A 10947-nucleotide genomic window follows, 5' to 3' on the forward strand; every position below is an offset into this window, starting at 1 on the left:
GTTATCTGACCACTTCCGTATTGAGCGAGTCACTGGTACTTCCTGCTTTAGTTTTTGCTTGTAAGTAGGAATCAGGAGGATAGAATTATGGTCAGATTTGCCAAATGGAGGGTGGGGGAGAGCTTTGTATGCATCTCTGTGTGTGGAGTAAAGGTGGTCTAGGATTTTTTCCCCCCTGGTTGCACATGTGACATGCTGGTAAAAATTTTGTAAAACTGATTTAAGTTTCCCTACATTAAAGTCCCCGGCCACTAGGAGCGCCTTTTCTGGGTGAGCATTTTCTTCTTTGCTTATGGCCTTATAGAGTTGGTTGAGAGCGGTCTTAGTGCAAGCTTCGTTCAGTGGTGGTAAATAGACGGCTACAAATAATATATATGACAACTCTCTTGGTAGATAGTGTGGTCTACAGCTTATCATAAGGTACTCTACCTCAGGCGAGCAAACCCTCAAAGCTTCTTTAACATTAGACACTGCGCACCAGCTGTTATTGACAAATAGACACACACCCCCACCCCTCGTTCTACCAGAGGTAGTGTCTCTGTTCTGCCGGTGCATGGAAATCCTGCTAGCTCTATATTGTCCGTATCGTCATTCAACCATGTCTCGGTGAAACATAAGTTACTACAGTTTTTAATGTCCCGTTGGTAGGATAATCTTAGTCGTAGGTCATCAATTTTATTTTCCAATGATTGCATGTTAGCGAGAAGAATGGATGGCAGTGGGAGTTTACACACTGCCTAGAGGATTCTCAGAAGGCTGCCCGATCTGAGGCCCCTTTTCCTGCGTCTTTTCTTCACGCAAAAGGCGGGGATCTGGGCCTGTTCCAGTGAAAGCAGTATATCCTTCTCCTCGAACTCGTTAAAGGAGAAAGTTTATTCCAGTCCACGGTGAGTAATCGCTGTTCTGATGTCCAGAAGTTCTTTCTGGTCATAAATAAGTTACACAAAACGCAAAAAAACGAACAAAATAGCACAATTGGTTGGGAGAATGTAAAACGTCAGCCATGTTCTTTTGCAACATCTTACACTCGAACCGCCACCCAGTTTGAGCAATAAATCATTGATGTTTTTACGTGAAATGCTTTGGTTCCCCGGGGATCTCTTGGTCAACGGGGCAGCCTTGGAAAGGGGGTGGGCCTTTTCATGGCACGCTTGTAAGTCTTTGATTGTCCGAAATGTTTCCAACAACTTTTCTGCTGTTGTCCTTCTTCGGAGTTGTCCGGTATCCGGTGACATGTCGTGTAGTCCTGAACAGAACTACAGAGTTGATTTTCCTTCCATTCGCTCTTGTAGATGCTTTTTTGAACATATGTACATATTCTTCATTCCTTTACACTTGTGTGTCTAAGGTAGTTGTTGTCAAATTGTTAGGATAGGTTACTCGTTGGTTATTACTTCATTTTCGGGACTAGAAGCACAAGTATTTCGCTACACTCCCATTAACATCTGCTAACCATGTGTATGTGACAAATAAAATTTGATTTGATTTGAAGATAGGCTAGCCAGCTGTATCGATCGTTTCCCAATGGGGTGATGAAAGTAGTGTGATATGATTGTTTGAGCAGAGTAACAGGATGGTCTTACTTAAATTTGCTTTCGTACATATACTTTACTTAGGACAGCTAATCAGCCATAACAGTGATTATCCTGGAGGTGATTTTACCGGGAGGTGATTCAAAGTTCAAACCATTTTAAACGTGTAGCTGGCGCTTGACATTTTTTCTGGTTCAACCCATCATTTATGCCTTTCGCAATAATGGAGTGGTTCCGGAAGGCTGGCATGCTCCCTGACCTCACTCTGGGGCGGTGATTACTCACTGTGCAAAGTTATGGGGAAAAATGATATCTTGTAACTTCTCAAATCACATCCCTTTCTTAACAAAAACACTCAGAATTTTCTATATTACATGCACAACCCATAGTATAGAAACTTCATCCATGTAGTGGGTATACTCTCCAAGTTACAGTATATCCTTTATAACATTTTGAATGATATCCCAAAATAACAAACAAAATGACAGTGTTCTATAAATCGCCTCTGACCATTCCCCACGTTCTACGTTAGAAATGTTGTTCCAGTATTCGCTTTTGAATGTGTTAAGAGTTTCAGCGGCAAAAAGGTATTTTGAGACAATTTGGAGAGCACAGGCCTGGATCTTCTCCCTTGATTTACAACAGGACGTGAGTGTCAATCCCCACTAGTTATTTTCTCCACCCTCTATGGGTGAAAGGGGGTCTGATTGAAGTTATTCATTGCAAACCTGATCTGATCTATTTGGATTCTCATGGACAGTCATGACAAGCTCATGGTCCAGTATGATAATGCAAGGCCCTTTGTCGCAAGGATCTGTACACAATTCCTGGAAGCTGAAAATGTCCCTGTTCTTTCATGGCCTGCATACTCACCAGACATATGTCACCCATTGAGCATGTTTGGGATGCTCTGGATCAATGTGTACGACAGCATGTTCCAGTTCCCACCAATATACAGCAACTTCCCACAGCCATTGAAGAGAAGTGGGACAACGTTGCACAGGCCACAATCAACAGCCTGATCAACTCTATGCGAAGGAGATGTATCACACTGCATTTCTTTTTTCACCTTTATTTAACCAGGTAGGCCTGGTTAAATTCTCATTTACAACTGCGACCTGGCCAAGATAAAGCAAAGCAGTGTGACAAAAACAACAACACAGAGTTACACATGGGATAAACAAACGTACAGTCAAAAACACAATAGAAAATCTATATACAGTGTGTGCAAATGAAGCAAGGAGGTAAGGCAATAAATAGACCATAGTGGCAAAATAATTACAATTTAGCAATTGACACTGGAGTTTATAGATGTGCAGATGAGGATGTGCAAGCAAAAATACTGGTGTGCAAAAGAGCAGAAAAAAACAAAAAACAAATATGGGGATGAGGTTGGTTGGTTGGATGGGCTATTTACAGATGGGCTGTGTACAGCTGCAGCGATCGGTAAGCTGCTCCGACAGCCGATGCTTGAATTTAGTGAGGAAGTCTCCAACTTCAGTCATTTTTGTAATTCGTTCCAGTCATTGGCAGCAGAGAACTGGAAGGAAAGGCGGCCAAAGAGATGTTGGCTTTGGGGATTACCAGTGAGATATACCTGCTGGAGCGTGTGCTACAGGTGGGTGTTGCTATGGTGACCAGTGAGCTGAGATAAGGCGGAGTTTAACCTAGCAAAGACTTATAGATGACCTGGAGCCAGTGGGTACGGCAACGAATATGTAGTGAGGACCAGCCAATGAGAGCATACAGGACGCAATGGTGGGTAGTATATGGTGTTTTGGTGACTAAACGGGTGGCACTGTGATTGACTGTATCCAATTTCCTGAGTAGAGTGTTGGAGGCTATTTTGTAAATGACATCGCCGAAGTCAAAGATCGTCAGGATAGTCAGTTTTACGAGGGTATGTTTGGCAGCATGAGGCTTTGTTGCAAAAAAAGGAAGCCAATTCTAGATTTAATTTTGGATTGGAGATGCTTAATATGAGTCTGGGAGGAGAGTTTACAGGCTAGCCAGACACCTAGGCATTGGTAGTTGTCCACATATTCTAAGTCAGAACCGTCCAGAGTAGTGATGCTAGGCGGGCGGGTGGGTGCGGGCAGCAATCGGTTGAAGAGCATGCATTTAGTTTTACTAGCGTTTAAGAGCAGTTGGAGGCCACGTAAGGAGTGTTGTATGGCATTGAAGCTTGTTTGGAAGTTTGTTAACACAGTGTCCAAAGAAGGGCCGGATGGATACAGAATGGAGTCGTCTGCATAGAGGTGGATCGAAGAATCACCAGCCGCAAGAGCGACATCATTGATATATACAGAGAAAAGAGTCAGCCCGAGAATGGAACCCTGTGGCATTCCCATAGAGACTGCCAGAGGTCCGGACAACAGGCCCTTCGATTTCACATACTGAACTCTATCTGAGAAGAAGTTAGTGAACCAGGCGAGGCAGTCATTAGAGAAACCAAAGCTGTTGAGTCTGCCGATAAGAATACGGTGATTGACAGAGTCGAAAGCCTTGGCCAGGTAGATGAATACAGCTGCACAGTACTGTTTTTTATCGATGGTGGTTATGGTATCGTTTAGGACCTTGAGCGTGGATGAGGTGCACCCGTAACCAGCTCAGAAACCGGATTGCATAGCGGAGAATACAGTGGGATTCAAGATGGTCGGTGATATGTTTGTTCACTTGGCATTCGAAGACTTTAGAAAGGCAGGGCAGAATGGATATAGGTCTGTCACAGTTTGGGTCAAGTGTCTCCCCTTTGGAAGAGGGGGATGACCGAGGCCGCTTTTCTATCTTTAGGAATGTAATGGGTTGCGACAATGGTGGCGGATAATTTTAGGAGAGGGTCCAGATTGTCTAGCCCAGCTGATTTGTAGCGATCCATATTCTGCAGCTCTTTCAGGATGTCAGCTGTCTGGATTTGGGTGAAGGAGAAGCGTTGGGGGTTTGGGCCAGTTGCAAGGGAGGCAAGGGAGCTAACCGAGGCATGTAGAGCGGGACTAGGGGCTCTGCAGTAAAACAAAACAATGAGAGCTACCCTAAATAACAGTATACAGCTGGAAGTAACGACGTCACACCAATATTTATTTATTTTTCGCAAAAAACTAGTGATGAATAAAAATGTTGTGGTTGAAGCAATCGCAGGTGTTGATTGGTAGGGCTAAGACAACAATGGGTAAACAGCTAAGACAACAACAACAGGTAAATGGCAATGAATGGGCAGAGAGGGTGAGTAAGCTACACACAGGGCCTGAGTTCGAGGCTGGGGCCGACAGATAAACAAAATGAAGTACCGTGTTAATGAACAGTCCAGTAGGCATCAGCTGTGTAGCCGAGTGATCAATGGTTCCAATAAGTAGCAATGGACGAAACAGGCTGGGCGAGCGGGAGACACGGTGCTTAGAGAGTTAGCGGGCCGGGGCTAGTAGCTGGGTCCTCACTGACATCAACAATGCAGAGGCCAGTTGAGAGCACATCGGCCAAAATACATCAGCAGACCAGTCGTGATGGATAGGCGGGGCTCCATGTCGACAAAGTGTCCAGGCCAATTGGCAGGAGAGGTATTGTAGTTGGTGTACTTTGTTTGCTAGCCTGGGGCTAAATGGTGCTTACTGCTGGACAAGGGTATTAGACACGATAGCCACTCGGTAGCAACTAGCTAGCTGTGATGATCCCGTGTAATGGTCCAGAGTTTGCGACAGGAATCAAGTGATGTTGTAGTAGTGGGCGGAAAAAAGCAGTCCGATATGCTCAGGGCTGATATCGCGCTGTGCAGACTGGCAGATATTTTCTGGGCTATCCGGGCAAAAGTGGCTAGTGGCTAACAATGTCTAAATAGCTGTAGTGCTAAACAGCAACTATACAAAGACAAGATTCCACAAACTAAAGGTGGAAAAAAGGCTGCCTAAGTATGATCCCCAATCAGAGACAACGATAGACAGCTGCCTCTGATTGGGAACCATACCAGCAAATAAATGGAAAAACTAGAATGCCCACCCAAATCACACCCGACCTAACCAAATAGAGAAATAAAAAGGCTCTCTAAGGTCAGGGCGTGACAGTGACAATTGCCTGCTAGGGTACGTTTCCATTTAACTGTCTTCTGTCGATTGAAACAGCTGGAAGTAACGACGTCACACCAATATTTTTTATTTTTTCGCAAATTACTAGTGATGAATAAAAATGTTGTGGTTGAAGTGTTTCCATGATCCATTTAGGCAAATTGCGCATTAATAAATTGGCAACAGGCTGTATACCCTTCCACCTATCTGTTTCATGTCTCAGGTAGTATCCGAAAGGCAACATGGGTAGAATGCAATAACTGACAAATATTTGCCATATCCTAATAATTCTCATCAGTATTGGGTAAAAATCACTGGGAAAGCCAAGCCAGAAAAAAAGTCATATTACAAACTACAGTATGTGTTGTGATAATTGTGTTGTTTGCTCTATAACCTGTTAGTTCATATACCTTGCCATCATGATATATAGACAAACTGGCAGAATAAAGTACCACACCTTTGTTTCATCACAAAACCGGAGCGCAACCTCTGTCCAGTGAAGTCCACAAAGCATATTGCATGTAGCAAACAGTTACTTGGCCTACAGCACGGTCAAGCAAGTTAATGTTTCTGACATTTTTGGACTACTAAACAACTATTAATTTAGAACCACGGAGAGTTACTGCGAGTCGCAAAGAAAACAGGGTCTGCCTCCATTATTCAAGCACCATTTCAACATCATCAAATCATCTATGCTTAGACTCTGTCATACAGTACATGCTTTTAGTTGTTGGTGTCCTAGGCTACCTGGCTAAAATGCTTGCTCGCTAGCCTAACTTACTTTCATGGGCAACAATGCGCCAGGCCAGGTAGTTAACATTAGCCTACTACAGCTAGCTACATATTGAACTTCCATCCTTTTATGGTTGGATCATAATCGCCGTTATAATCATTGGATAGTACGGAGAATTAAGTAAATCCACAAATCCAAATCCCTATCTCCAACAATGGCTAATTTAGGAAAGGGACCATTTTAACTAGCTAGCTAGCCACCGGAGGACAACAACACAACAAGATGCAACAATTCAAGATTTTTCTGCCATTTTACGTTTTGCTCTCGATATGATTGGTGTGAAGCCAAATCCAAACTGGCTTCCCTTGACACCTTTTTTTGATGCACCAGGACCATTCACAGTTGAGCGCACTCAGTTAAGCTCAATGCTGAATGGCTATTATTGTATACTATTTTGTCAAGGGAGGCCAAATTGGCATCCCTTGCATTCAATGTCACGGGTGGCAACAATGTATTTTTGACCAGACAGCATCAGATAGATGGGCTACATACAAAGACAGAGGGGCGCTTTTTCACTCGCTTGGATGCTTTCTCTGATGAGATACATTCAGCCTCTTGCGAATTGAAGGAAAATGATGAAACACAGAGAGACAAAAGCTACATTATTTTATGTTTTTTTCTTGGTACATTTTTTGAATACATGCCACTGATTCTCATGTGCCAATGTATCACATGTATGTATGTATTGTGGATTGCGCAGATGATTACGGGTTTCATCCCGTGTGTTAATCATTGTGCGTGCGTGTTATTTATTCGAGGTACTCCTCGCTCTTTTGTTTGGGTTTCTACCCTGTGTTTTGTATAGTGTTTGTTTGGTCTTCGTCCCCTTGCCTTTACACGGCATGCTGTAATTTGGGTATAATAAAAAAAACTATTATGCATTACTGCGCCTGTCTCCCGACACTTTATACCGACGTGACAGAAGAACTCATTTTCGTCTCTCCACAGTAGATATGCTGCCATTTTAAACCATCATATAACTGAGTTAATCCATGTTGATGCAACCCACCCTTAGTGTCCATTATCTGCTACCTGGACTACTATATCTGCTACCTGGACTAGGTCTACTATTCGCACAAAAAACTGTCCAACACCTTTTTCTAAATTTTCTAACATAAATGGGGTGTGCTTTTGGTGGTTCATTGATGTGTCATTCTGGTCATGTACGCCGCAACAAACATAGCTAGCCACTTGTTAGCTTAGCCAGTAACTCTTCCAGTATGTGTTGAAGTAATTTCTCAAAATTTGTTTTTGGACCAAAGCAGTAGATAAGACTCCCTAAATTTTATCAGTATATCGATTGCGCAACCAGGGCTGGAAAAACCTTGGATCACTGCTATTCTAACTTCCGCGACGCATATAAGGCCCTGCCCCGCCCTCCTTTCGGAAAAGCTGACCACGACTCCATTTTGTTGATCCCTGCCTACAGACAGAAACTAAAACAAGAAGCTCCCGTGCTGAGGTCTGTTCAACGCTGGTCCGATCAATCTGATTCCACACTCCAAGACTGCTTCCATCACGTGGACTGGGATATGTTTCGTATTGCGTCAGACAACAACATTGACGAATACGCTGATTCGGTGAGCGAGTTCATTAGAACGTGCGTTGAAGGTGTCGTTCCCATAGCAACGATTAAAACATTCCCAAACCAGAAACCGTGGATTGATGGCAGCATTCGCATGAAACTGAAAGCCCGAACCACTGCTTTTAATCAGGGCAAGGTGAAACATGGTTTCATGGAAACATGACCGAATACAAACAGTGTAACTATTCCCTCCGCAAGGCAATCAAACAAGCTAAGCGTCAGTATAGAGACAAAGTAGAATCTCAATTCAACGGCTCAGACACAAGAGGTATGTGGCAGGGTCTACAGTCAATCACGGATTACAAAAAGAAAACCCGCCCAGTCACAGACCAGGATGTCTTGCTCCCAGGCAGACTAAACAACTTTTTTGCCTGCTTTGAGGACAATACAGTGCCACTGACACGGCCCGCAACTAAAACATGCGGACTCTCCTTCACTGCAGCCGACGTGAGGAAAACATTTAAACGTGTCAACCCTCGCAAGGCTGCGGGCCCAGACGGCATCCCCAGCCGCGCCCTCAGAGCATGCGCAGACCAGCTGGCTGGTGTGTTTACGGACATATTCAATCAATCCCTATCCCAGTATGTTGTTCCCACATGCTTCAAGAGGGCCACCATTGTTCCTGTTCCCAAGAAAGCTAAGGTAACTGAGCTAAACGACTACCGCCCCGTAGCACTCACTTCCGTCATCATGAAGTGCTTTGAGAGACTAGTCAAGGACCATATCACCTCCACCCTACCTGACACCCTAGACCCACTCCAATTTGCTTACCGCCCAAATAGGTCCACAGATGATGCAATCTCAACCACACTGCACACTGCCCTAACCCATCTGGACAAGAGGAATACCTATGTGAGAATGCTGTTCATCGACTACAGCTCTGCATTTAACACCATAGTGCCCTCCAAGCTCGTCATCAAGCTCGAGACCCTGGGTCTCGACCCCGCCCTGTGCAACTGGGTACTGGACTTCCTGACGGGCCGCCCCCAGGTGGTGAGGGTAGGCAACAACATTTCCACCCCGCTGATCCTCAACACTGGGGCCCCACAAGGGTGCGTTCTGAGCCCTCTCCTGTACTCCCTGTTCACCCACGACTGCGTGGCCACGCACGCCTACAACTCAATCATCAAGTTTGCGGACGACACAACAGTGGTAGGCTTGATTACCAACAACGACGAGACGGCCTACAGGGAGGAGGTGAGGGCCCTCGGAGTGTGGTGTCAGGAAAATAACCTCACACTCAACGTCAACAAAACTAAGGAGATGATTGTGGACTTCAAGAAACAGCAGAGGGGACACCCCCCTATCCACATCGATGGAACAGTAGTGGAGAGGGTAGTAAGTTTTAAGTTCCTCGGCGTACACATCACAGACAAACTGAATTGGTCCACCCACACAGACAGCATCGTGAAGAAGGCGCAGCAGCGCCTCTTCAACCTCAGGAGGCTGAAGAAATTTGGCTTGTCACCAAAAGCACTCACAAACTTCTACAGATGCACAATCAAGAGCATCCTGTCGGGCTGTATCACCGCCTGGTACGGCAACTGCTCCGCCCACAACCGTAAGGCTCTCCAGAGGGTAGTGAGGTCTGCACAACGCATCACCGGGGGCAAACTACCTGCCCTCCAGGACACCTACACCACCCGATGTCAATTGAAGAAGCATTCATTACAAGGACACTCCTCTCTCCACCCTACTGGACACCTGTCCTAAAAGAAAACTACACAATTGTACCCCTTAGTTACCCTAAATCGAGTCCGTACCCAAACCCCCGTACCCAAAACAAGGTTCCTATCCAAGCCCCCACCTGACCCCTTCCCGGACCCAGGCTCAGATCTAAACACTCAGCCTTAAACTCAACACATGGAAAGCCAGATGATACCCATCAAGAAGAAAAGAAGCAAAACAATTCACAAAACAAGAAGCAAGACAAATCACACCCAATGGGATAGTAGCCCAAAACCTTTAAATAAATGAAGAAAATAAAGAAAAAACATCCTATATTTCTACCTTTCATCTTATTCTATACTCTTCTATCTACAATAATGTTGTATGTCTTTTAGTTACTTATTACCCACACCTATTTCCCTTGCCAACCACACTCCTCCTCCTCCCGGAAGCTGACCAATCAAAGACAGAAGCAATGGATAGAAAAGAGGCGATGCGCTGAGATATCCCATCCAGCTGCATACTCCTGTTTGGGAGACAGAGACAGGGTAAGGTCGGCATGCTGCCAGTTCAACTGAATCACATGGGCTGCGTTAACACAGGCAGCCTATTTCGGATCTTTTTTTCTACAGATGTTCTACTAATTGGTCTACTACTTTTTTATTCACAGAATAATCACAGAACAATTTAATATTATTACGTTATCAAGAAAAGGGTATTATGTTATCTGTTAAACAATTACGTTATCTGCCGATTTATAACATAATCCAGAAAGAGTAGTACATTATTAAAAGTTATTACATGACCTGGTGTTATTACAATTATGTTGTTACAAGCATGACTTCTAAAGTGGGAGTAAAGTAGTACGATATTATAAGTTATTATATGACCTGGTGTTATTACAATTATGTTGTTACAAACATGACTTCTAAAGTGGGAGTAAAGTAGTACGATATTATAAGTTATTATATGACCTGGTGTTATTACAATTATGTTGTTACAAACATGACTTCTAAAGTGGGAGTAAAGTAGTACGATATTATAAGTTATTACATGACCTGGTGTTATTACAATTATGTTGTTACAAACATGACTTCTAAAGTGGGAGTAAAGTAGTACAATATTATAAGTTATTACATGACCTGGTGTTATTACAATTATGTTGTTACAAACATGACGTCTAAAGTGGGTGTAAAATTGAGATGATGTGATTTCTAGATATACGTCTTGAAAAGTAAAGCAAAATGCACATCAAGACATCATTTTTTAACTATTAACTTTGCGAACAACCTTGATAAGTCAAATCAACAGACA

Source organism: Oncorhynchus mykiss, chromosome 6 (genome assembly GCF_013265735.2).
Source record: "Oncorhynchus mykiss isolate Arlee chromosome 6, USDA_OmykA_1.1, whole genome shotgun sequence".
Lineage (NCBI taxonomy): Eukaryota > Metazoa > Chordata > Actinopteri > Salmoniformes > Salmonidae > Oncorhynchus > Oncorhynchus mykiss.